Source organism: Podarcis melisellensis, assembly GCF_964234715.1.
Source record: "Podarcis melisellensis genome assembly, chromosome: 11".
NCBI classification, from domain to species: domain Eukaryota; kingdom Metazoa; phylum Chordata; class Lepidosauria; order Squamata; family Lacertidae; genus Podarcis; species Podarcis melisellensis.
Window position 1 is genome coordinate 28,566,793 of NC_138543.1, and position 27,500 is coordinate 28,594,292.

At 40.6% G+C, this 27,500-nt stretch overlaps 3 long non-coding RNA genes across 7 annotated transcripts in view; 2 read left to right on the forward strand and 1 right to left on the reverse strand.

Annotated features, from left to right (window-relative positions):
- Positions 1–27,500, forward strand: part of LOC309380368 — a 664,373-nt gene that overhangs the window by 424,720 nt on the left and 212,153 nt on the right. The gene's annotated exons all lie outside the window — the stretch shown is intronic.
- The window catches only part of LOC309380351, a 481,084-nt gene that overhangs the window by 162,625 nt on the left and 290,959 nt on the right, over positions 1–27,500 (reverse strand). For all 5 annotated transcript variants that reach the window (XR_014172855.1, XR_014172856.1, XR_014172857.1 and 2 more), the window contains one exon: positions 16,127–16,244. This is a non-coding gene — a long non-coding RNA (uncharacterized lncRNA). The remainder of the gene's footprint in view (positions 1–16,126; positions 16,245–27,500) is intronic.
- LOC309380352 lies at positions 11,960–20,565 on the forward strand. Its single transcript, XR_014172860.1, has 3 exons — positions 11,960–12,136; positions 15,505–15,641; positions 20,435–20,565. It is a non-coding gene; the product is annotated as an uncharacterized lncRNA (long non-coding RNA).

The following is a 27,500-nucleotide window of genomic DNA, read 5'->3' on the forward strand; positions in this document are numbered from 1 at the left end:
ATAGGCCATGAAAATGAGTGTCATGCTTTTAAAGCTCATGGTTCCTTCTCAACTGCTTCAACGTGTTTAATCTAGACCAAATGAATACCTGGCAGTACTGCGTACGCAGATGATGTTAAGTGACAGCTCCAGGCAACTAAATTCAGGCTATAAAGATTATATATAAAATTCTGTTTAGCCTGTTGAGAAACTAATGAGCAAGCTGTAAATCACGGCTATACAGTCATCTGCTTCCTGTTACTTTCTGCCCCCAGTTCATGTACCTAGTAAAATCTCAAAATAATAATATAAGCAAAACAAATGACTTTGTTCTGGATTTCCTAACTAGATCCTGGAATAAAAATTAAGTGAATCATTGAAGAAAGCCCTTCGGTATATGATTTCATATTGAATTGTTCACCTATAAAACATTTTACTTATGAATCATATCAATTATCAAACACTTGTTTTATCCTCTTTAATGATGAGTGGCTTATGCAAGTTGGCAGGTGCGTCAGGAGTACAAATATGTCAAGGCCTGAGCAACAACCTGGCCAGATGCAAATAGCTTAAAACACAATCCAAGCTATTTCTTCATTTAATCCCCCTCTTCACCCAATAAAGAGCTCACAGAGTGGCTTAAATATGATCAGTAAAATCAAGATACTCTAACTGCAGGCTTACTTTAAAAAAAGACTCAATACGAAAGGAAAATCCGGTAAGGAGGGAAGACAAAAACAAGAAAATTCAGGCACCAATTCTTAGAGTTGTACAGTAGCTCTTATAGTGATCAGGTGAAATAAGAACAGTTTAAGAAGAGGCCAAACCACAATGAGCTGATCTTCCAGCAGAGCTAAATTAGTGGTCCCTACCTTCCCCCTCTCCTGTTTCAGTCTGATAAAATGAATGCTTGCCAGGTGACTGCAGATGGAGGTAGAAGCCTGGTGGAAGTGGTCAATATGTCCCATCTCCCATCTCTCCCTCTGATTCACCCCAAGGGAGTAGTTGCCACCAGATGGAGAAGTTAGCGAATTCTAATGGACACAGAAATGGGACTGAAAATTGCAGATGTTTGCTTATTCATGCCATGTCCAGGAAATCAAGCCAGCAAATATGACTTTGAACTCATGCTGTATTCAATCCACGAACAATACTTATTTCATTACTTTTTTCCATTTGCATAGTTCCCCCTTCCTTGCAGTGAAATGAACAGTGTCTAATAACATAATGATTATGTAACTAATTAACTAAAATTCCACCACAACAGACGGTAAGACAAACAATGCAGTTGCATCAGAAGTCGAACTGTAGTGGAATGGAAGCAGCTGCATTCAACAAACACAGGTCAGCAGGAAATTGATGCCTTCTTACATCTGAACCACCAAGCAACCAAAACAAAAACAAACCACCCCTCATGGAAATGTGTGGCCACTGCGCAACAGAGTCAGCCCCTATATTGTGCAGCTCCCATTCACACCCATGGAGGACTTTATTTCTTAATGAACTGTGTCCATTATCTTATTGAAGACTACAGTATAAGGCTGATCTGTTCCACACTTTCAGGATGTTGCCTTAAAAAAATATGTGTGCATGTAAATATTAAATACTGTGGCACATTGGTTTGCAACTGTTTTGGATTACAACCATGTCAAACCTGGAAGTTCATGTCCCTTTTTTTGGATTACAACCCCCCCTTTTTTTTTTTTGAGGCCCCATTGGTGAAAGTGTGCCTTGGGTTACAACCTGTTTTGGTTTACAACTGGACCTCCGGAACAGATTATGGTTGTAAACCCAGGTACCACTGTAAATTACCTTTGGATTCTCCACCATTATTTGTTCCACAAAATGTGTATATATAGTTTAGCACAGTCCCGAGGTTTATATATTTATTTTTACGTCACTTTGGCATTACTTTCCTTTCCTTTACGCCGACAGAAATAACTGGGTCTAGTAAAGCTTCCCAAGGTCATTGGCCTGTGTCTTTCCTTCTTCACAACAAAGTATCATTTTTCTTAGTTTCTTGTCAGAGCGCCATGATATCCTTCACATCTGTCTGTGCCTTTGCTTTTATTAGCAGAAAATACTGCCCGAGCTTTAGTGTCATGTGTACTATAAAGACAGGATTTTCAGGAGATTTGACAACTCTCATATTTTCTGAAGTATTCTCAATGTAACAGAGAAACAGTTTATTACTGTTAAGTAGTGGCTGTCTCTCCAACTTGAATAATGAAGTCCTCTAGGTCAATATTTTATACAATGATCCATTTAAGGAAGCATTCCTCTATAGCCCAGCACTAAAACAATGGGTGTCATAACACGGATCTATCTATTATCAATCTTAAATCCCACCATAATCAATCCAATTCTTTGGGTAGCAAAGCTGCAATACGTTACTGTGTTAAAGGCGAGAATTTTCTCCTCCAGAATTGTTTATAAAAGAACACAATAAAATTATTTACTGAGGCCAGCTCTGCTGTGCAAGAGCATAGAAGATTTAAACTTTCTCTGAAGAAGAGGCCTTTTGGCTGGCTGTGATTTACACATCTTCCTTGCAAACTGTATTTTCATGAATCGCTGCAACACTGTTTTGGGGACTATACAAAGCCCACCCAGTGTTGTGTATTTATATGGCTGTAACAAGAGACAAAGCGGAAAGTGCTTGGCTGCAGAGCAAGAGCCATAAAAAAAATCATGGATTTGCAAAAAACACACACAACCCCTCCATTTCCTCAGCTTACCATAAAAATATAATAATACGAGATGCGTCGCCACTCACAGCTGCAACTCAGCTCAATGCAGCTTCCTGCACATCTCTCAACCAGCAGTAATTCTGGCAGAAGTATGCCAAGTTTGGATGTGTATTTATCTTCCTTCCTTGTTTTTCCATGCAAGTCTTTGATTGCTTGCGCTTAACCCCACACACAGGATGTCTTCTAGCATGGGTTAGATACCCTTATTGAGCCAGTGTGGTGTAGTGTAGTGGTTAAGAGCAGTAGATTCGTAATCTGGGGAACCGGGTTTGCATCTCCGCTCCTCCACATGCAGCTGCTGGTTGACCTTGGGCCAGTCACACTTCTTTGAAGTCTCTCAGCCCCACTCACCTCACAGAGTGTTTGTTGTGGGGGAGGAAGGGAAAGGAGAATGTTAGCCGCTTTGAGACTCCTTTGGGTAGTGATAAAGCGGGATATCAAATCCAAACTCTTCTTCTATCCAGTGGCGTCACAACGGGGGGGGGGGAGGGTGCACCCCGGGTGCCATGTCTGGGGGGTGACAAGAAGGCACCAGCATGAGCAGCCATCAGTCACCACAGCCACATGTGGAGGATCCTCCGTTTGCGGCTGCAGCTGCAAGGAGAGGATCCCGGCACCATCCGTATGGGGCTGGAGCAGTGCTGCTGGCAAACCGCTATGTACAGCACATGTGTTGCATCGCTACGTACAGTGCATGCATCGTACATAGCAATGCCGCACATGCGCCCTATGTAGCGACCCCCGGCCCTGGGTGTCATTACGCCTTCGTTCGCCCCTGCTGATACCATGTGCATTCATCATGAGGTTCAACAATGCTGTTGCCCAGGTCCTAGTGGATCCTGAAGCAAACAGCACCACAGCAGCATCCAGAAAAAACCCAGTACAAATATCTCCTAACAAACACCCATATGTTCAAATCCAGAGTGTGCCCTTACAAACTAGACATATGTACCTTACTTAGAAAGTCACAGGGTGGCATAGAAGTTAGAATTTCAGATTCAAATCCACACTCAGCCATGAAGGTCACTGAAATTTTGGCCAGTCACAAACTTTCAGCCTAATTTAGCTCACTAGGTTGTTGTGAGAATAAAATGGGTGGGTGGGTAGTGAGCCACAAAAGTGCTCTGAGATTCTTGGATTAAAATATATTAAAAAACACTTCAGCACCAGCAATAAAACAAAACAAAATAAAAACTAACCAAATCAATTACAATTGTGCTAGCAAAGGGTTTTGGCCTTATAGTGTTGAGGTTCTGGAAGGACATGTGCATTTACGTGTGAATTGCCTCTCCCATAGAGGATGGGGTTGGCTTTGTCAACCAAGCCAAGCGAATATAAATATCCAAAGCCATAATAACAGCTAGATCATTGGAGCTGAAATCTGTATAAACATTGCTATGACTGATCCATAAAGGGTGGAGAACCTGTAGTCCTCTAGATGATCCTCCAGAATTTGTTGGACTACATTATCCCAACCGCACTTGACCATTGGGCCATGCTGGATGAGGCAGATGGGAACTGGAATTTCCCATCCTTGAGATAACATATTTTCATTGCATTTCAAAATAAGGAACATCTGATGCAAAGAAAGAAGAAGCCAGAAAGCCATCTTCACACTAGGAGGACCATTCAATACATAATCTATTGTTCTACTGTCCCTGTTTTTGAGTGGGCAAGTGGTAGTGTCACAGCTCTGGACTTTTCTAGAGAATGCAAGACTTCTTTACTAGTTTGGTTTCAGGCCTGGTCAAGGCTTTTTGTCTTCCTTTCTGCTAGGTACCAAACGATGATGTGTATTTCACATACAAAACATATACAATTTAAGGGTGGACCTTATGCATTCTTCAGGGGAGGGATGTACATGGAATGACCTATGGTTGACCACAGTGAGACAGAAATGGGGCAGAATTTGTGACCTTCCAAACTGCTGTTTTATTGTGGGAGTGTCCTTCAGCATGTTCTTGACACAATTCTAATGCATTAGTGGTTAATTTATTCAGCTTTGCTAGTTGTTCTGTGATGCTTCCCCAGGGGGTGATAGTGTAAAAAAGTGGAACAGAAATAAAGCAGAACATTTGTTACAAGATTTCAGCAGGAAAGTTACAGGATATGCACTACAGTCATACCTCATGTTATGTCCGCTTCATGTTACGTTCTTTCAGGATACGTCCCGTGGCGACCTGGAAGTACCAAAAAGGGTTACTTCCGGGTTTCGCCACTCGCACATGCGCAGACATGCAAAATGATGTCATGTGCAGAAGCAGAAGCGGCGAATAGCAACCCGTGCATGCGCAGACACGCCGCTGTGGGTTGCGCTCTTTTCATGTTGCGAACGGGCCTCTGGAACAGATCCCGTTCGCAACCAGAGGTACCACTGTACTGGAAATGATTGCAAAACTTTTCCAGGAACAAACTGTATATTGAAAGAGGGATTGCACATGGTCACCCCATAGCAGCGTGAACACAAATCATCCTGATAGCTCAGTTGGTTAGAGCATGGTGCTGATGATACCAAGGTTGCAGGGTCATTCCCTGCAGGGGACAGCTGCATAATCCTGCATTGCAGGGTGTTGGACTAGATGACCCTTAGGGTCTCTTCCAACTTGGCAATTCTATTAGGAGTGCTTAGTGGCTGTTTGGCCCACCACTACCACTAGGTAAGGCTCCGCCTCCCACTAAGCAACGCCACGTAAGCCAAGGTGCTTAGGTGTTATGGAACAAATAGAAACCCATCAGTATCAATCACTTCTGAACTTCCTGGGAAGAAAGGAAGGTCATGCTTTTGCCAACAAGAATTTGCCTGACTGCTGCCAGTCACCCTGTTTCGCAATGGCTTCATGTGTTGTTTTGAGGAACTTCTGTGTCATCTTATTAAGGAATTGTTGGGCTCTTATTATGGTGACTGATTTTTGCTCGTGTATTTGATGTAATGTCAATAATTTTAAACTTTGTTTTGAGTTTTATTTTATTTGTTTTATTGTCACTTTGTTCTGAAAACCTTGGTTTTCACCTTGAAGGAATGGAGGGCAGAATATGTTGTAAATCAACAAAACAAATAAAATGTGCTGAAGCCTCTGTTTGAGAAAGATTGCCCCGGGACTCCATTGCAAAGGTTGCAAAGCCTTCTCTCCCCATTCTCCCTCTGTGGTCTTTGTTAGTGAAATAGGCAAAAGGGCATCTATCCTTGAAGCTACCGAGATCTGCTCATTTCCCTAGAAGATTGAACAATTGTGCATTCATAGATATAATACTGAGTGGGGTTTCCTTGAGGAAATGCCTTCTTGTCTTACATATCTTCTTTGTTATTTGTACTAAAGATCAGAGATCTTTTTAGAGCTTCAATGATTTTTTTTTGATTTTTTTGTGTGTGCATCTTTCAGCTGCATCCCAGTCTCAGAATCTGTTTGGATTCTGACCATGCTATCCCAAGTGTAAACTGAAGTAAACAATGCATTACAATAGGCTTGTGACAGGGATTCCTCCTCTGCTAAAAGAGCATCATGAAGGCAAAGGGGAAGCAAGAGAAATTAATGCTGCCACATCTCCACAGTTCTCTGATTGGTAAGCTAAGCAGATTCAGGGGAGGAAGTGTGTGTGTGTGTGTAAAATTCAGTTGAGGAAGGTCTCATCTTTTTACGTCTTACTCTCCTAAAAGCCTCTCAAATTCTCTCCCACCCATACCTGCTTGGACTACTTGAACATTGTGAAGAGTCTTGGTGGACCACACAAAATAATAATAATAATAATAATAATAATAATAATAATAATAATAATAATAATAATAATAAAATAATAATTTATTACTTATGCCCCGCCCATCTGGCCAGGCCTCCCCAGCCACTCTGGGTGACTTCCAACAGGATATTAAAAACACAATAAAACATCAAACATTAAAAACTTCCCTAGTTGTTTATTTCCTTGACACCTGATGGGAGGGCGTTCCACAGGGCAGGCGCCACTACCGAGAAGACCCTCTGCCTGGTTCACTGTAACCTCACTTCTCACAGTGAGGGAACAGCCAGAAGGCCTTCAGAGCTGGACCTCAGTGTCTGGGCTGAATGATGGGGGTGGAGACACTCCTTCAGGTATACTGGGCTGAAGCTGTTTAGGGCTTTAAAGGTCAGCACCAACACTTTGAATTGTGCTCAGAAATATACTGTCTGTTGTTCTGTCTGTTGTAGGAATTGGGATGTATGGTGCAAGATGCTGTATAATTTTAATTATATCCACACACACATACTACAGACCATGTGAATGACTTTCATGGCACACTGGTGGCTCATGTACCATAGCTTGGGAATCCCTGCAGTAGGCTATGAACTAAGAGAAGGGTTATGAACCAGGAAGTCCCCACTTCAAATGCTGTTTCTGCCACAAACATTAGATGGTCTTAGGCAAGGAACTCACTTTCTCTGACTGCATCCTCCCCTCAGTAATATAAGGCTTAGTCATATGTTTCACTACAAGCTGTCTGTATACATGTAGAAATTGTGAAATAAAGTTTACTTGCTGATTTTTATAGCTCAGCTATTGTGTACATGGGTATACACACTGTACACTCTGTACAGTGAGTACAGTGTACAATGCACACTCACTGAACTTCACAGGGGAATAACTGCACAAGTGTACAGCTCAAATGTTTGGGTACACAGATTGTACATTCATTAAATGCAACATGTGAACACCCCTGTAAACAACTACAATATAGGGTTGTTGTAAGAATTTCTGAGAAGACGAATCTCATTTTGTCAAGGCTTTGCTAATTTAGAACAAATTGTTCAGAGCATGGTCACAGATAATTTTTGGGTGATGCATGTATATGTGAGAAAGAAGCTGACCAGCTGATTGCAGAAGACAGCTTCAACGACTGCTATAGAACAGATATATGTTGTTCATGATAATTAAGGCATGAAAAAGTACTTGAGTACAATAACAACTGAATTAAATGTTCATCAGAAACTCAATCTTGACTTACACTCCAACCGTTAATTAAACTGAGCTTGTTTAAATTTAATCTAATTGATTTTTAATACAGCAAATTTAATTAGTAAATGCATTCCAATATCTTGTCTATGAGCACTGAACTTTGGAAGTTCTGAAAGATTGCTCCTGTAGTAATTATGAACCAACTATAAATGTGATGATGAATACAGCGGTTTTAAATCTCCCTGCCAGAATGAACTCTGCTCTAGCTACCTGTCTGCTGACTTGGAACTGCAGAAAGGAGGAGAACGACACTCTGGTCTGTACCAGAAACAGAGGACAAAGGGCCACCAAGCAGCTTTGCGCTTTCAGCCAACTGAGAAAGGTAACAAAGGAATATCAGCCCAGGATCTGATTCAGGGATGGAGACCCTGTGGCTCTCCAAATTATGCTAAATTGCAGCTCCCTTTATTCCTGACCACTGGCCAGACTGGCTGCAACCAATGGGTATTTGAGTTCAGCAGCATCTGCAAAGGTACAGGTTAGCCACCCCAGCACCAACTGAATGGAAATGGCTGTGTTCTCAATTCATCCTTTTATCCAGTGTGGTGTAGTGGTTAAGAGCAGTAGATTCGTAATCTGGTGAGCCAGGTTCATGTCTCCACTCCTCCACATGCAGCTGCTGGGTGACCTTGGGCTAGTCACACTTCTCTGAAGCCTCTCAGCCCCAGTCACCTCACAGAGTGTTTGTTGTGGGGGAGGAAGGGAAAGGAGAATGTTAGCAGCTTTGAGACTCCTTTGGGTAGTGATAAAGCGGGATATCAAATCCAAACTCTTCTTCTTAACATCATCAAACTGATTCAGCTGCTCTACCATTTCCCTTCCCTTTTTTCCTTGTGCTTATTGCAGTTTTTGTTTGTAAACTACAAAGGGGCCTGGATCTCATTTCCTAATGGATGTAAGCCACTGTGGGAGACAATATTTTTCTGAAAAGCAGGATCAAAACATAATATTTAAAATTATTGGTGGAAGGGATCTGAGATTTCTGAAAACTATTTCTGAAGACTGGCCCCCAAACTAGTGAGAGTGATCCAAATGAAGAAGAAAACATCCATGAAAGAAGTGTGGTTATTGATCCACACAGTATCCCTTTGGGTGAATCCTCCCACCCATCATCTGTAAGTAGATGCACTTGAATGCAATGCACCAAGGGGTGCTCTCAGGGGCTAGGGTTCAATTCCCAGGAAGGGTAAGCATCTCACTAAAGTACTTACCAACACAGGGAGTGCACCACAGGAGTCCTAACCAACCGACAGCAGACACATGGATTCATTATAGTTCCAAACATGATCCAGAGGAAGGTCAGGAAGCCGTCCAAGGTCAATATGACAAGGTATTCCACAAGGTACAGCACAGTGAGCAGGAGGAACTAGAGCCAGGAGCCAGGAACAAGACTGTAGGGATGAAGGAGCCAGATACCTATGCTGTTTGTTGCAACTGGAAGACTCAAGAGGAAGGCTTTATATACTTTGGCTTCCTAACCACAGCTGTCGGCAGTAAAGTATCATTGAGTGCACTGATAGTTCTGGATCCACTGATGCATATGGTGCTGCTGCTCTTCAGCCTGGACCCAAAACCTTTGCTGGCCCTCTTGAGGACAGGAGCAGATGCACTGATCCACCGTCTTCTCTGACAGCTTCAAGGGTATTTCATCAGGTATCAACCCAGAATTGCCCTCAAAGGGAACCTTAACATTGGATTCAGGGGTTCCTGCCTCAAGATCCTCAGACTGTGGACTGCTGGTTCATCCACCAAGGACTCCACGTCCAGTTCCAGGTCAGGGCTAGGCATGACACCAGATCTCATTGTGGAGTCCACTTGTTTGAGCACACATAGTCTGTCATCCTTACATAACTGCTATGTACAAGACTGGAACTAAGATAGACAAAACCTCTCTGTTCCATTCTCCTCAGATTATATACTGGTTTTGTTCAGTTGGCTTAGTGAAGTGTTATCAAGATTTTTCTTTCTGGGCTCTGTGGGATTTAAGTGTCCTTGATAACAACTATCATAGGTAACCTGGCAGTTAGAGGGCTAAAAAACAACAAGATTCGAAACACCCACATCTTTGTATGTACCTCTGTTTAGCTAGAATATACACTTGGTCCTCTTTGGCATCCAAATTGTGCCTGTAGCATCCCTTGTTGCTCATAATTCCAAAGGCATCCTTTAAAAAATGTTAGCTCTAAACATTCTGCTGGAAATGATAAGTGGTTCGAAGTGAACCGCATTCAGGAAATCAATTAGCTAAGCTGAAGCATTTCAACAATATGAAGAATCATCTGAATTTAATGAACTGTAGTTAAATGTGCATTATTGAGTAACCAAAAATCTTTCTTCTTCAATAACATTCTTCTCTTCAGATATGCATCTTGCTTTGTCCCCCCCCCCTTCTCCCAGTGCAGATAACAAAGGTAATTAATAGAAAGAAAATAATTATAACATAGCCAGTTGGGTGTGGGTTAATGAGCACTTAAGAGAATTATCAATTCATTATCTGTTTGTACATCAATAAATCACTGTGCTCCAATCAGTTTACAGCCTAATGGTGAGATCGCAAGACCATTTTCTCACCACAGAGTTGATTGTGGCTGTGTGAGTTGATCCACACTCATACTACACCACAATGTATATCTTGGCAAAGACAGAAAAGGGACTACAAGACCAGACTCCAATGACTGGGGAAAAAATATTATAGGACATTTGATCAAAATGTGATCTTCTTTTAATGCTTGTAATACTACCTTTCTTCCATCACTTGGCAGTTTCTCCCAAGCAAGTTATTATGAATGTACACAGGAGAGTTTAATCCACACTCTTTTCCAAACTGTGAGAATTCCATACAATGTGACTAGAGAGCTTTAATTCAAGCTTGCCAATCTGCATTTTAAACAAACTGTGGACATCCCCATAGGAACAAACTCCCAGGGGCCAAGGTCCCTTTGACCTCCTCCCAATAAAAATATTTGAGAGGGCCAGGAGCATCAAAAGTTGATAGGCATTGCCATTCAAATAGTGTGTGCATGCTACATCTTCTGATCGATTATGTGGGGCAGGGCTTACCTGCCCCCTCCTCAATATTTTATTCAAGTTGACACCCCTGGACATCCCTGTTTCCTCAGCTACATAAACCCACACTTGGGTACTGTGTGATCAGTAGTAATGCAAACCGTCGTCAACATGAAGTCAGTTCTGTAATGAAAGCTACAAATTGTTCGATTAAGGAGGCAGGGCCCTGTAAAAATAGGAGTGGAAAAGGAACTCACAAAATAAGACTGATATATGTACAAAGGTGTAATCAGGCAGTGGTTTTGATGACCAAGATAATACATTTGCCATGTCTAGGCTACACAAGATAAAGCACCAGTACAGAAGAAAGCAAGACTGGTTGAGACAGGGCAAATTCAAGAAATGAAGTGCATGGCAGTAAACAAACAATGTAACCAACTCAGACATAAGTCCTGCTGTGTTTGGTGCTGATTACTCAAGTTTAACATTCATAGGACTGTGGCTGAAGTCTTTTTGTTGCTGGAGACTACAGTGGATTATAAGAAGGCTGGCATGAGCACACCCAACACTGTGGGTTCACATTGCTACGTATTCTGCATCCATTTTGCCCCACTGCTAGATTCACACGATGCATTCACATGTTAGCCACAACCCTTATCAATCTTGTAGTTTCTTGACAAATACTGCTGTTTGATGTGTTTCGCCCCTAAAACCAGCTTCGATCCAATTAGAAAGCCTAAGCCACAATCACTTGCTCTGCATAGGTAAGTATTTAGCTTGCCCCTAGCTTTTTTTATATGCAGTCAACTGTGGAGGGGATGACCTGAAATTATTCTTTTTGCTAGAGAGAGACAAAACGGAATTCTAGTGATCTGACCATTATAAGCTACAGTATAAGACTTCACTTATACTCTTCTCTCTAGTTTTTCTCAATAACATTATTTGTTAGTCTGCAAATAAAGTGACTAAGGGATTTATTTATATATAGAAAGGTAACAGAGTGATATGTATTGCCCTGAGAAGTAATTACAATTAATTCCTACTGTCACCTGTCCTAAAACTGGGGGTTCCCAACCTAATTCTTTGATACGTTTTGCAGACATAAATTTGATCATTAGTGTGTGCTACATTTCATTCAGTTACCCATGTCTGCAATATATATGACAACCTGACCTAATGTTCTATGAACCTCCCTGTTGTCTGGGCAATTAATATTTATAGCAACAGAATACTCATAGGGTTAGCAGGATGAACAATTCTGAATTCTTCATGTTTTTATTTACAAGGTGCAGCAAATGTTGAAAGAGAAACAACCCCAGGACTTGTATAAAGAACAGTTGCTCTCTATGTCTTCTGAAATATCCCGCCTGATGTCATATGAAGAAGAACGGTGATGGATGGGTGACAAGCAGCAGGTCAGTGCTGAGTGAACTGCTCCATTTCATTCTAGTAACGACATACACAATAGGCCAAGTGAACTGAATAAGACCTAAATGGTCTTACATGGCCAAAATGTTACTTTTAGAAAGCAGCATTTTGGCCCTTGACTTCTAAACAAATGTACAAGTATTCAATGCTGCTGTCCATGGTCCCCAAAGAAATCTATCCATTATAGTTTGATGATGCCTTTTTGTGAACTAATCACGTTTCTTACCAGGATACTCATCATTATCCTTTCCATCTTCAAGCATTATGATCAAGTCTTAAGTTACTATGTGTAGAGGGGGAGGGGGTGAAGATAGGTATGCTAACTCCATTCCATCACTGTCCCAGTCATACACCTATTTGTGGAAAGTGACTGTCAGCAGTGAGGGACAGCATCTTGTGCACCGGTAAAGGCTCTCCACATGTGTTTAAACTCAGGGCGTTTTGGCTCCCTGCTTCAGAAAGTCACCCTCAACAATCTGGAGAGGGGCTGGAATGATGATGTTCATCCCCACTGGACCTCTTCACATGGTAGCTTAACATTTGATCATAACACTTGAATGATATGGCTATGCTAGAAATATGGGACCTAACTCTGAACCCCATCACCCATGGCTAATCCCATTCATAATAGGTGCCTAGGATGACTAAATCCCTATTTGCATAATCACTCCGCGGAAGTAAATGAAATTTGCAATTAATACACAGTTGCTTCTTCATTAAACACAGTAATAACAGATGCGTTGAAATATACTATACTTTGAACAGTGGACAGAAAAATCATTCTAAAGCTCCATTTGGCTGTGAATGGGTAGACTACTAGTCAAAGAACAAAGTGAGTATTTAGAGAGAATTAGCCACAAATGCTGCTGATTACCAGAAAGTAGGATGAGGGGGAAGGAATCAAAGCCACACCTGCTCCACTCAGAGAAAACGAATGCTTATTTTGCTGAAGCAATGACTTTTGGTTTGTTATGCAGTCTTGTTTGTAGCCACACTTTGCTCCCCCAATAAAGTGAAACTCCTGGCTGCATGAGTAGAAATCAACATTGGGCTTAAAATGGCTCAATACACTGAATGCTGTTCACAAACAGGCCCTGGTGATGTTCTGTGATTTCAACCTTGCTAGCAGCTGAGTTGAAGGCCACAGTTGCACCATACATTTAAAGCACTCGTATTCTACTTTGATTTCCCCCAAAGAATCCTGGGAACTGTAGTTTGTTAAGGGTCCTGAGAGTTTTCAGGAGATCCCTATTCCCCACACAGAGCTACAGTTACAGTGTGGTTTAATAATCAACCCTGCACTTCAGTGTGCTGTTGTGAAATGTGGTATGGACAGAGTTTGGAAGTGTAACATTAAAGTCTCTTCTTAAGATGCTTCCAGCTACTGAGTTTGAAGTGCTGATTTAAAGGGGCACTGGGAGCTTGCACCAAAGATCCATCTTGTCTAGCACTCTGGTCAGCTGAATGTATTTCAGATGCTACAAGCTGGGCATGAATGCAACATCTCTCTCCTGTTGTTTGCCTTTAGCACCTTCCTATATCCTGACTTATCACAAAGCTCTTCCAAGAGATTGGACTGCAAGAAACACCAGCCCCAAATTTGTGTGTGTGTGTGTGTGTGTGTGTGTAGATGTACACAGACCTGCATCATTCATCTTCATTCCCTGGACCAACCACCATATTAATACCTGCATGCCTTTATGCCCATTGGCACTCAGGACAGCTTTTGAGAACAATTTCCAAAACTGTTCATTTGTCATACAAGGAGGGACCAGCAGTATGTTTCGATCCATAGGCGCCAACTCCTAGGAGGCAAGGTCCCCTTGCTCCACCAATAAAGTATTTGAGGGGGCTGGAGACCCCCCCAAAAGTTGATGGGCATTGCCATTCAAATGGTGTCCACTCACCACAACATGTGATTTATTTTGTGGGGCAGGGCTTACCTCCCCCACCCAATATTTTATTCAAGTTGGTACCCCTGCTTCTATCCTAGCACATGCCACAATTACAGTGGTCAGGATTGGTATGCCCATATTGACACTGAATTAGGAATTTATTTTCAAAGATCCTAGCTTATAAAGCTCAAAATTTGTTTTGACGCAGTCATTATTTGACTAGAACAAGAATAGACACTGTGGTGCCCTTCAGATGATGCTGGATGGTAACACCCATCATCCCTGACCATTGGCCATGCTGGCTGGGGCTGATGGGAGATGTAGTCCAACCACCTCTGTAGGTACCATGTTGGCTAACTTTGAACAAGAAGCTTTCTTTCTAGCATAATTTCATTTTGTATAAACTGAATATATAGTGGTCATTCCACCCTCAATTTAATAGTCTTCTGCCAAGAGGATATTTGGGGAAGAAATGATGGACATTAGATTTTAACTATTGCCAAAAGAACAACAACAAAAGGCGTTGTTCACCCCAATGTCACAAAACAAATGAATGGGATAATCTATTTGTGCATCAGTACTCTGCATAAACGTGCAAGCTTCACACAGGGCTTGTTTAGTCACCAGACCATTAAGTGTTAACAGCTGTAAGTCTAGGTCTAAGTCAGTATTAGAGTCACACTTCTTGCTCCCCCTCCCCCACAAAAAAATCAATATCTGCAAATAATAAATGAGATCCCGAAGGGTTGAGTTAAGCCCCAACCAGCACCAAGCAACTCTGCAATTGGTCATTGACTCAATAATGCAGGTGAGTGCCACACTGCAGAACATCTTTAGCATGCTATAATAGAAAATTAATCGTGTTCAAATCAGGAGTGGGGTTACCCTGAGGATTACATAATAGCTCGGGTGAGAACAAGCACCTCTCTCCAAGTGAAAAATGTCATAGTGCTTCAAAAGAAAAGAGCTCCGGCATTAGATATAATTTGAGACATGTGCAATGTTTTCTGTTTTTAACAACTCAAATAACAAAGGTAACACCTTGCATTGTCCATGGCGCTGCTGAAAATACTGTCCAGTAACCCGCATTGCAGTGGTGTCCAAGGGACATTGTACTGACTGTATATCTGGATATTCTCAGCAATAATAATTACAGAAGGGAATGCTTGTGTGCAATTGTGAGGAGCTGAGAGAACGTGTTAAGTATTACAAAAGAAAGCAGTGTGACAAGCCCCTGCACATGTTCCAGTGCTTAATATACAAAAGGCTACAACCTCACTGATTAGACAGAAAATAGTAACTTTTCACTACATCTACACCAGAACATCTGTGATTACTGTCAGGGAACTAGTATGATAATCTCCTCACACCTGCTCTAGCAGAGTGTCTGAAAGGGGAGGTGAAAAGTAACTTGAGGATGAATTACTTATTTATATTTACATTTATTTTTCTTCCAGCAGCAGTCAATGGCACTCATGACTAATAAGCACCTTTAGAGAGAACAACTGTATTCCCACAAACCGAAAGAAATGTCAGAAAACTACAGATCAGCACAGCCCAAATATCTACCAATTTGAAGGAAACAACAGATTGCATAGTATGTGATATGCTATCCATTATTCATTTATCCATTTTGTGTGTGTACCAAAGAACACTTTGGACAGAGAAGGGCCCATAGAGTGTGTGTGTGTGTGTGTGTGTGTGTGTGTGTGTGTGTGTGTAGATAGCACAGTGTGTATAATATCACAGCTTGAACAGACTTGAAGAGAGGTAAGCACTTAGATTTACAAAGTATGGTATTTCCATTACATTATACATTTAGAAGGCAAGTGAATGCATTTCTCCTCCCTAAAATCAACCCATTCTTTTTCTTAAAAAAACCCAAACAATCAAACAAAACAAACTTCTGAGAAGCAATGGGAATCCCATCTTTTACTTACAATAAGAAAAAAGAACCATCTTTGTTAGTAACTTCAAAGCACTGCCTGTAACATGTGTGACATAGGATGTTGAAAGCCAGCATTCAAACAGGGCTTGACAAAAATGAAAATATGGTCACTACCGTCTCAAGTTCAGACTTACCTTCCAAGCTGCCAGAGTCCCATATGTTCACCAAGGCAAGAAACGGCTTACAACGTTCCCCACAGGGCTTCTTGTCTTAAGTAATGTCCAGGGATGTCCTTACCATGCTTGGCACCAGCTGCAAAAATAAAAGACTGGTGTGAAGAATTAAATCCTCTGTTGTTCTACTGCTTTCCCTCTGGTTTGTCTCTCACAGCGACTTGTGCCATACACAAAATGGCACCTCTCTTTCAATGCAGAGAAGTCTGGGTTTATATACCAAGCATGTGTATGCGAGAATACCACAAAACACTAGTTCCTTATCATGCGCTTGTTAGCTTGTCCAATCTATGGCAATCACTTTGGTCCCAGGGGTTGAAAGACACAAGACGCAGGGAAAAAAAGGGAAGCAAAAGCTGAAGAAAGATCAATACTGCACTGTGAAACAAGAAGTGTAGGCTATTTACTTTTCATTGATCTGATGATGCAGGAGAAACACCTCAGACTGGCATTAAATTGAGGGAATACATCTTCTCTGTGTGGGGGATTTTCACCTCAAGGTCAAGAGAGCCAAACAGAAATTAGAACAAACAGAAACTAATCACAGGCTTACAATAAAACTATTAATCCACATTACAAATCCACACGGAAACGTAATTAAATATCAGGCTGAATAAGGTTCACAATAAAACAAATGCTGCCAGCTTTTATCGACTTCAGCTTGCACCTGGACCGACCATGGGGGGGGGGGGGGATGTGAAATACTGAAACGAAGGCTACAGCAAATTAGTATGGGGCATTGGCACTCAGGCCCAGAGACTGGATTCAAATATTTCAGTCACATGATAAATGCCTGGAAAGTAATTAGAACCATACATTTGCCTCTTGTGAAGAGTGAAAATGCAACTTTTCACACATACTTCAACATACTTCAACTCAACAAATGAGTCTTTTCCAAGAGGGTATCTATCATACCCCTTTAAGTCATCACTCACTAGTTTCTGAGTAGGCAAAGAAACAGTGAATTTTTTTGCTCCAAAATGGAAAGTATACAAATTCTGCTACAATTACCAATATAATACAAGCTTGCTCCTTGGTTGAATGCAAAATAAACTGGGAAGTTTATCTCAAAAATATTTAGAAATGCTTGGTGTTGTTGATCTTACACAACCTTTCCAGTACTTCTTCTTCCAAAACTGTTCGAATATATATTACAGGTTGGGTATTGAAAAACATCTGTTAATCCTTATCTTCTGTTTAATTATTTTGTAGACACCTTTAGCCTGGAACTGCATCTTACTCACAAATAGTTGTTCCTCAACATTACATAAGGTATCACACCACTGGCAGCATATCATTTCAGAGGGAATGAGAAGGTGAATGCAAGACCAGGCCCAAATGAGGGCAGAAAACCTGCCTCTCTTATACAACCACTAAAGATATCGGTCAATAATTTTGCCCGCTTTTCTACCTCACAGTTTTACCAGGAATTGCAGAAAGACATATACACTTAAGAATCAAAAGTGGGTTTCAAGTTGCAGGTTAGGTCTAAAACAGTTGAAGATTAATACATATCATTTCAATCCTAAGAATTACTCTTATTTTAGCATCAGCAAAATATAAGGCCCGATAGCCAAAGAAACGTCTTTAACAACCGCTAACTTGACGAGAGCTCATCATGGGTATCAACTTGGAAAACACCATGTCCAGGGGCTGGTAGAGAGAGTGCGATGCAGCAAGTAGTTACACAAATTCCTGATGTCAGCAAGCCTGCTGTTGATAAACTTGTGAACTGTTCTTTTTTTATGACATGAAGATATATTTTCATTTCTTGGCATTGTGGATTAGACGGGTTTTGAGAAGTGACTTGAAGATGCAGGAAAGCAATTAAAGACATGGAAGGCTAAGGGTAAGCATGGTCACATTTCCTTCAGAAGTGACTTTAGCCAGTCAGCTACAAGTATAGGATCTAGCCGTAAAAAGTTAACAACAACAACAACAACAAAAAGTAGCAGCAGCAGCAGCAGCAGCAGTTCACATTGTGGCTTAGAAAATTGGCTTGGCAGGCCCATTATATCTAGGTAGCACAAACTGGGGGAATGTCTGAACCCACAAAAATGAGTTCCATGTGGCTATGTAGTAAAGCAGTTGTGCAAGATGTGCAGCAAAGCACTCAGTCAGCCAATTACATAATTGCATTCCACCACTCAAAACCAGTTGAGCTAGTGAATTCCTTGATTAAAATGTGTTGGCGATTATCCTTGTCAGAAAGATGACATTATTTTGGTTTCTCGAGCTGCTCCAAAATCATTACTTGCATGTCTGTTTTTGTTGTGGATTTCTTCTGTCCGTATCACTTCTCACATTGGATTCATTTTAGTACCTAATCGAAACATTTGTAGTAGTTCTTGTTTCAATACTGCTTTCACTTAGCACCATGTTTATGGTTGCCCCAAAGCAGTGGTTTAATGTGGGTTCTGGAATCTTTGCTGGCATTAGGAATGAATTTCGATATTTTTCACAGTCCATTATTTTGTGTTTTAGTACCAATGTCTGTTCTGTTAACCCCAGCTGGGTAGTTTTTTATTTATTTAATGGATTCTGATGTAAAGTTTTATATATACATTCACACACCTTAAACATCTAGATTTATTTGTTCATATTGAGATCTTTGAAGGCGGTCCTCCTGGTTTTGTTGCCACCTGGGGGAGGTTTCCATTGTGGTACCCAGTTTATGGAATCAACTCCCCTCCATAATAAGGCAAGCACCAACTCCAATGAGTTTCCAATATTTGCTAAATAATTTTCCCCCACCCAGGTATTACTGGTTATTAATCCCAGGCTTATTGAAATAACTGACGGGTCCACTGTGGATGTTGATATGTTTTATTATATTTTATTGCATCCCACTGTGCTGATTTTAGTGGAATGTAAGGCTGTGAGCCACTCTGGAATTATAAAGGGCAGTTTAGAAAAGAGTTACCAGTAAACAAATAATGTTCCATTGATTTCTAACCCAGTTCCAACCCCAGTTCACAGTGCTGGGTTTAACTAGGGTCCTGGGAATTGTGGCACCTATAGTTTGGAATGTGCTTCCCTGAAAGCACATTCAGGGTGTGCTTGGCTTCTTCACCTGCTTTTCCTGATCTGAATTAATAATAATAATAATAATAATAATAATAATAATTTATTATTTATACCCCGCCCATCTGGCTGGGCCTCCCCAGCCACTCTGGGCGGCTTCCATAAAAACCAAAAATACAATAAAATATCATACGTTAAAAACTTCCCTGAATTGTTCCAGCCTCCCTTATTCATCTACCACAGACATCCTTGACATGTTGATTTTCTTAGGGTTGTATTCAATGTAGTGCTGAGGCCAAGATTCCATCACCACAAGGACCTCTCCTTGTGCAACAAAATGTTCTCCCATTATATCTTCCCTAAATTCCCTAAGGGATTTCCCTCCAACTGCGTGGAGTATATCTGGGGATGGTAGGAGCAGGGAAGAAGGGCAAGTCCCTTTGGGCTAGCAATAGTACATGCACAAGTGCAATTATTTCACTGAATACAGCCCTCAGTGTTTTACTTCATTGATTATAACTTGTATTTTATTTTAATTTTTATGTTTCAATTAACTTTTGTGCACCACTTAGGTAGTCTTTGGATAGAAAAGTGGTAGAAAAATAATTACTGAGTAATTTCTGAGTAATAATAGGCACCATGGACAAAATTTGTTCAAGTCCGTGAAAGAGTACCTTAAGGTAACTTATAGCACCTTAAGAGTAGCAAAGTACCTTAAAAAGTACCCAAAAATGGAAACCCAAGCTTTGTGCTGTATACATCCCACTGTTGAATAAAGTGGAGTCCTAAAAAGGAGCAACTGCCTTCAGTAGTGGGGACACCAATTCATATACTAGAGGAGTCCACATACTGAAATTGTTAATGAATGATATCTCAGCAGCTCAAATTCATCCAACTCAAGTTTCTAAGTATCAGCATTATTTGTTGCTCACTATATCATGTGCTGATAATTTATTTGTTTGCAAGACTGAGCAATCAGACAGTCATTTCTCAACTAGTTGTGTGCCCCTTTGAATTCAGCATACGCTGAGGGCAAATTTGGGGTCATAAGGATCACCTCTTAGCATCACATGGAAATATTGCTCCATTATTCATTGTTAAAGAAGAACAAAAAGAAAGGGGGGGGAGATGCCAATTCTAGGAAAAATTAGGAAAGTAGCAATATAATGTTTTTTTTTCCAAGAAATGGCATCATGGGCAGGTCTGTGAATTTTTTACTCTATTTTCTTTGCTTTCTCTTCTTAGGCAAAATAATGAAGAAAGAACAAAGCATCTTCCCCCACAGTGGACTTTTGAAGTATGTAAAATCAAAGGAGTTAGCTGAAATATCAGAGAGAACACAAGGGGGGGAAATAAAACAGTTTTGTTGAAGTATATACAGTTTGTCACAGGTTTATAATGTGAAGAAGGGTAAAGCAATTATTTTATATACATAAAAAGGCATCTAGTAGGAAAGTGTCAAAACATTTACACAGACTAGTAGCACACATTTTCCCCAGACTGGTAGCACACTGAAGAAAAGAAAGTTCATTTTCAAAATGAAAGGTGAACAGGAAGAAAAGATGCCATGCGAATAACCTGGCCCGCGTGAGATTGTGGATCCAGAAAAATCACTTTATTCTGGCACAATAAACAAAAATGCACATTGTGGACCTGAAAAATAGCACTTTAGGAGGTATGGTGCAAAAAACCATGAGCGTTTTGAGGCACCACACGAGATTGTGGACCAAAAAAAAACACTTTTGGGGGGGGCGAGAACTTGGTCCCAAATCACACAAGGGCAAGGTACTCCAAATGGCTGACATATTCTGGCGGGGGGAAACGGGCTGTCCCAGTTTTCTGGAACAGTTCACAGGTATGGCATTGCAGTGTCACCGGTGAGAATCACTTTAAAACTGATCAGCTTAAATCACAAATCAGATCAAATCCCTCTTGTCATCTGGAGCAGGAGTGGGGAACAGATGCCCTCCCAGATGTGGTTGGACTTCAACTCCCATCAGTCCCAGACAGCAGGGCTGATGGTTAGGAGGATGATGGGGATTGTAGTCAGTAGCAGGCACTGCAGGTGGGATTGTGTCACTGACTTGGTACTGCCAGTTACTGAGAAGGGGAGGGGCAAGGCTGTGGAGAACTCAGGGAGTGGCAGCAATATGCCATGTTGAGAAGCCAGGTGACCAACACAATCCCGTTCACATTGCCAACCTCTGCAACATCTGAGAGTCACAGGCTCCCCATCACTGCCTGAGAGCCAGTTTAAACATTATGACTACAGCCACCACCTGGATGCTTCAAATGGTTCCATACAGATGTTATTACCACACCAAATGCTGTTCATGCAAAATGCCTCATCATCACACAGTTGGGCCAATGTTTTCCATGCTGACACAAGCACTTGAAAGTAGACAAAATGGATTTAACTTCCGTGTGAGATGCTTCAACTTATCTATTGCCATGTAACAACAACTATCAATTTCCTAACCTTCCGAACTGTATTGTCTCTGACATAAATTTGATAAAGTCTGTCAAGAACCACAAAATACCAGCCATGAAGCGGTATTATTCAGCAATCTCATTATATTGTTTCTGTTGTTTGCTGAATATACTTTTCTTTATCTATTTGTATTTGTGGTTTTTGTGAGGCCACCTCTGTTATTTGATATACATTCTTTGGTTTGTTTTAATTTCCTTTATTGGATTTTGGTGTTACAGTGGTACCTCGGGTTAAGTACTTAATTCGTTCTGGAGGTCCGTACTTAACCTGAAACTGTTCTTAACCTGAAGCACCACTTTAGCTAATGGGGCCTCCTGCTGCTGCCGCGCTGCCGGAGCACGATTTCTGTTCTCATCCTGAAGCAAAGTTCTTAACCTGAAGCACTATTTCTGGGTTAGCAGAGTCTGTAAACTGAAGCGTATGTAACCTGAAGCGTATGTAACCCAAGGTACAACTGTATATGATTATAGGGTTGTAACCTACCCTAGACCTTATGGTGAAGGACAGGTAAAAAATATCTTAAATAGGATAAAATAAATAAATTAGAAGAATACATTGGAATGCACAAATTTGGGCAAACATTGCTCAGGAACCTTTCTCCCTCCTCCTTCAATATAGTGTTATATATATATATATATATATATATATATATATATATATATATATATATATATGAGATGAGCAAATTGAGCTTCTTCTTGGACAATGAACTGGAGACAGAGTTCAAAAAGAAACCTGGGTCCGAATGTTAATTCAAGGAGGTTGAGATTACTGTTCTGACAATGCTCAGCTATGCCTGTTGTGGTTAGAAAGAGGGGTATAGAAAAGGCCAGAACTTGCAAAGAAAAGAAATAAAATCTTTGGTATTATGTAGCCGGGTAAACACCCTCGTCTGCTTCTCTGTGTGTCAGTTTCAATATACCCCCAAGGAGTTCCAGCCATCGTAGAAATATGGCTTTCACAAAAATGATAAATGGGGAGCCTTCTACCCCATACAGCTGTCATGCCGAAACAACTGGGAATCCTTATGGCTCTCATTTCTATAGTCATGCCCTGAAAGCCAAATCCAGTTATGCAGCCATCTCCGAATGGCAAATCTGATACCTGGTGGAAAATCAGCTTATTACTGAAAACAAAATAGCTTCAAAAGAACCCTTTTTCATACTCTTCTATATCATTTAAGTCAGGAGAAGGGGGGAGGGAACCTGCCAGTGTTAAAGAAAAGAGATGAAATGAACTAATTACATGCCAAATATCAAATATCAGCTTCTCGTGTTATTAAGCAATTAGATTGCTTATTATTATTACTCATTATTGCTTAATACACTTTCATCTTTTGAGCTCTGCAATATGGTATGATCCTGATGAATTTCAGTAAGGTGGTATGAGATCCGTATGGAGAATTTTGGCTGAGCTAAGTTGGCAAGGAAACCCATACTGAAAGGATGCTCCCATTCATGTGGGGGAACTTGAAGGACCATGGTGCACCTTGGCCACCAGGAGATCTGCAACCATCTAAAAGAAGTGTACAGTTTTTATAGTTATGAGGAAGAGGGCATGACCGGTCTGTCTTTTACATTCTAGCCTAGATGCCGAGGGCTGTTGAAAATTGCTTCTGTAGCCCAAGGCTCTAACGTTCCTACTTGGCTTTCCATGTGGAGCACCTTGATCATGTGTGAAGTATTCATGGCTGCATGCCAAGCTTGCATTGACCCCACATTATCAAACTAACCCCAAACATGTCCCCAAATCCACAGAAACACTTTTTGCCGGCAGCCTTCCATATCACATATGAAGCAGCCCTCAGCCAGGATCCAGCCTGAAATTTTATGTAAAAGATGTGAAATACTGTGCTGGGACTAGATTAGTGATGATGGTTAGCTTAAGGCTATGCTCAGACAAGCTTTTGATTGCATTCCGTAGCACAGAATTGGGGATACGGAAAATGTGCTGGGGGAAAGCAGGTAACTTTTTTCCCCAGGACACCCCTGTGCACTCCATCGGAAGCCATCCATGAAATCTTTGTTCTCCCTGCAGTCGTCCCTGTTAGACATATGGACTCGGAAGCACCCAGTGTGTGTAAACGGCAGGGATCAGAGATGCTCCATTAGAATTCCACAGTGAGCATGATAATTTTCTATGTGTGTTCATTTGGTGTGAGTAAGCTTCTAAAGAAATGAGTTGTGTTTAAGCAAGTTTAGGGGATGAGAGAGGAAAAGAGAGAGTTCAGGAAAAATAGATTTCTTGAGGGAGGCAACCAAGCAACAACCATTTTTTTTTTTAAATCTTCTTCAGCTGCTGGTTGGACAGTGGTCTTATGTTAAAATTAAATAAAAATATATTGGGGAAACTTTAATTGCCAAGGGTTAATTAAATAGAAGGCTATTATATAACTTGTAATTGTTTATTGGTTTTGTTGTGTTATCTGAAGGACTTTGCTCAGAATATGAAGACAGACTCAATCATGAAGTTATTAATACTGTGAGGAAACTGAAGTCACTTAGTACTATAGCTCTTCCGCTTTTGGAAGGCTTCTTGGTCCCATTCTCTATCTCCAGTTCACCTTAGATATTTTGTACAGGGAGTTTACAGTATGTCTCTTATACTAAATTACTCATTTTTTATAAAAGCAAGAGCAAGGAGGCAACGAATGGGTCATTTTTGCAATCCCTACTTATATTTCTGAATTTTGGCAATGATGAACTTTGAAAAGGTTTGACTAACAATATTCTGCTACTTTAGCAAAGAAAATGCCTTATAATGAAGGTATTTCTGTGCTAAAACAATAGATTATCCATATTAAGTATTAAAGAAATTATTAAAACTTTAAAAAGTATTGGATAGTAGGACACACTTAAACAAAATTGATATACAGTATTGGCCATGACCCTATTAAACTGAAGCATTTCTGTGTCCCACTTTTTTCAGTGGGAGAGAAACACACCTTAAAAAAATGGAACCATTAAAATCATTGTGATTTTAAATATCTCAACCTAGGTGGAATAATCTTAGTAGGTGAAGTCATAGGATCTGTTAGTAATTTATATGTCCCAATAATATATCACTTAAATACTTGTGTTTCAGGATCTGCTCTACAGCAAAGTTATTATAGTGGCTGATCAAACCAGGGGCCCTGATCCAGCTCTAGTCCAAGCTAGTTTCATGAAAATGTGAGTGTTCTGCTCAAAGAAATGCAGTGTGGCTATACCGTGACTTGGCTTAGATTAATATTCTGCTCATTCAGTTTAGTCAGATAGTTCCCAATCTAGGAAGTAATATATGTGCATAATGTTGTTATTATGAACAGATTCCCATAGCTAGAGTAGGATGAGGATGTGTTAGAAACAAAAAACAAAAAAGTGGTTGCTTTTTAAAAAAACTGATCATCATATTTTCCCAGCTTTTATGAACATTGCAAGTGAAGCGATCATAAAGGAAATAATTTTGCAAAGAGCAGAAGGTTGCATGCTGCCTTCTCAACAATTCTCAGACTGCTAACATTTCTTTCTGAAAAACATACAAAACTGTTGAAACCCATGCTAAGCAAGTTAATTGCACATTCTGCATTTTGCGCCTTGAAAATATGTTATACATTTGACAGCTCCAGTATATACTATATTATATTCCTCCCTATGTGTTAGTAGGATGGAACATGGCACAATAAGAAGAGAGAATCTTCTTATTAGTTTTAAATAAATAAATAATGTCATACTGATAGCTCTATACGTACTGTTGCTATTTCGATTGATCCTTTATACACCAGTCCTTTTTCTAAAGTAATTTTCTCCTTGAACCTAGCGAATGCCTACCAACTTTGGTTGAAGTTGGTCATTATGACTCTCATTTTACAAATGGGGTGTGTGTGTCTCCAACTGAAAGATTTTGTTTGCCCAAGGTCATGTGATGAACATGGAGACGAGCAGAGGATGATTGTCTACTGAAATGTTGGCATCTGCTTGAGCTTCAGATCAGCACAATTCTCCTCAACCCTGTACAGTGGTACCTCGGGTTACATACGCTTCAGGTTACAGACTTTGCTAACCCAGAAATAGTACCTCGGGTTAAGAACTTTGCTTCAGGATGAGAACAGAACTCGTGCTCCAGTGGTGCGGTGGCGGCTGGAGGCCCCATTAGCTAAAGTGGCGCTTCAGGTTAAGAACAGTTTCAGGTTAAGAACGGACCTCTGGAACGAATTAAGTACTTAAGCCGAGGTACCACTGTATGGGACAAACTGATCTCCTCTGTAGTGATTTGCAGCTACTTCAACCCAATCTGGGCAAGGCATAAATTAACCCAATTTGCTTCAGAATTTGGCTGAATCCAGTGCACAGCCCTAGATTTAACTGAACTATTGCCAGTCTAACCTAAGCATCATGTTACAGGCATTTCTTTTGCACATACAGTCTATCATGGAGTTTTCAGGGAATTGCACCCTAGTATGCATTGCAGTTCTCCAGTTAAGTAATGTATACAAAATGCATACACTATAATGAAGTTGCATATATTAGGGAAATTGCTTGGCAGAAATGTGTGCATTAGGCAAAACTGCATACAAAAATTTGTATATCAGGATAAATTCATATGAGGACTCAATAAGAAGAAGAAAGCAAAATGATGTGGAGGACTTAAGAGTAGAAGAATGAGAAACCAGAAATGAAATGTGGTTTGGGGCTATCAGCACTGACAAACTTGATACAGTGGTGCCTCAGGTTACATACGCTTCAGATTACAGACTCTGCTAACCCAGAAATAGTACCTCGGGTTAAGAACTTTGCTTCAGGATGAGAACAGAAATTGTGCTCCGGCAGCGCGGCAGCAGCAGAAGGCCCCATTAGCTAAAGTGGTGCTTCAGGTTAAGTACGGACCTCCGGAACGAATTAAGTACTTAACCCGAGGTACCACTGTATTATGATTAGGCAGGGAAAGAGTATGACCAGGTGCACAGTACTGTCATGCTGACAGCTGCAGCCATTTGTTTGGTAGATTCTGTGTTTAAGATCTCTAAATTTCTGGGTATGTAAAGAACAGACCTAAACAATTCCTTATATTCCAGCACAACAGCCTAAAAGCAGGGTGTGTGTGTGTGTGTGTGTGTGTTCCTAATCTAACTTTCCTCGCATAGAAGAAAGGAAGGAGAAAGAGGGTAATGTAGAGCAGGAAAATGCTGTTTAAACACAGAAAAAGCAACCCTTATGGTCTAGCTCTCTACCCACTTGCAATCAAAAATGGATATATTTCATCATTAACATCTTGGAATTAATGAAAAAACAGAATTTAAGAAGTGGTGGCACAAAAATGGTAAAAAGTTTTATACTGTCAGGAAAAGGAATAGCTCTAATATTCTCAATTAATTTGTGATTACTAGTATTTCATTTTCTTTTAAAAACGTCCTCAACATTATGTCATGATTTAAGACTTTTTATGAATTAAATATATATTTCCGGACAATTACCAGGTTCATTGTTAATCTAAGCCCCTCAGACAATGTGTCTTTTCTAATAGCCATGCCAAGGCCTTGATTTAGTAATAAAGGAGATGTGAAGAGTCAGACATAGGGGTTTAGCACTAACGTCCATTACAGCATGGCCCAGTGGAAGTAAAAAATATGATTGTACTAGACCTGGGATTAAATCACAGCCCAGTGGCCTAAGAATTGATTAAATATGTACATAGCACTGCTCTGGATTCAAGTTTATGCCCTGGACATTCATAGTAATTTTTTCCCCACTACTGCTTCCTCCTCGTAGCATAGCTACAGCTGCCCAGAGACAAGGATCAATGTTTTATGGCACTCCCTTGAATGTTGTTTTCTTTTTAAAA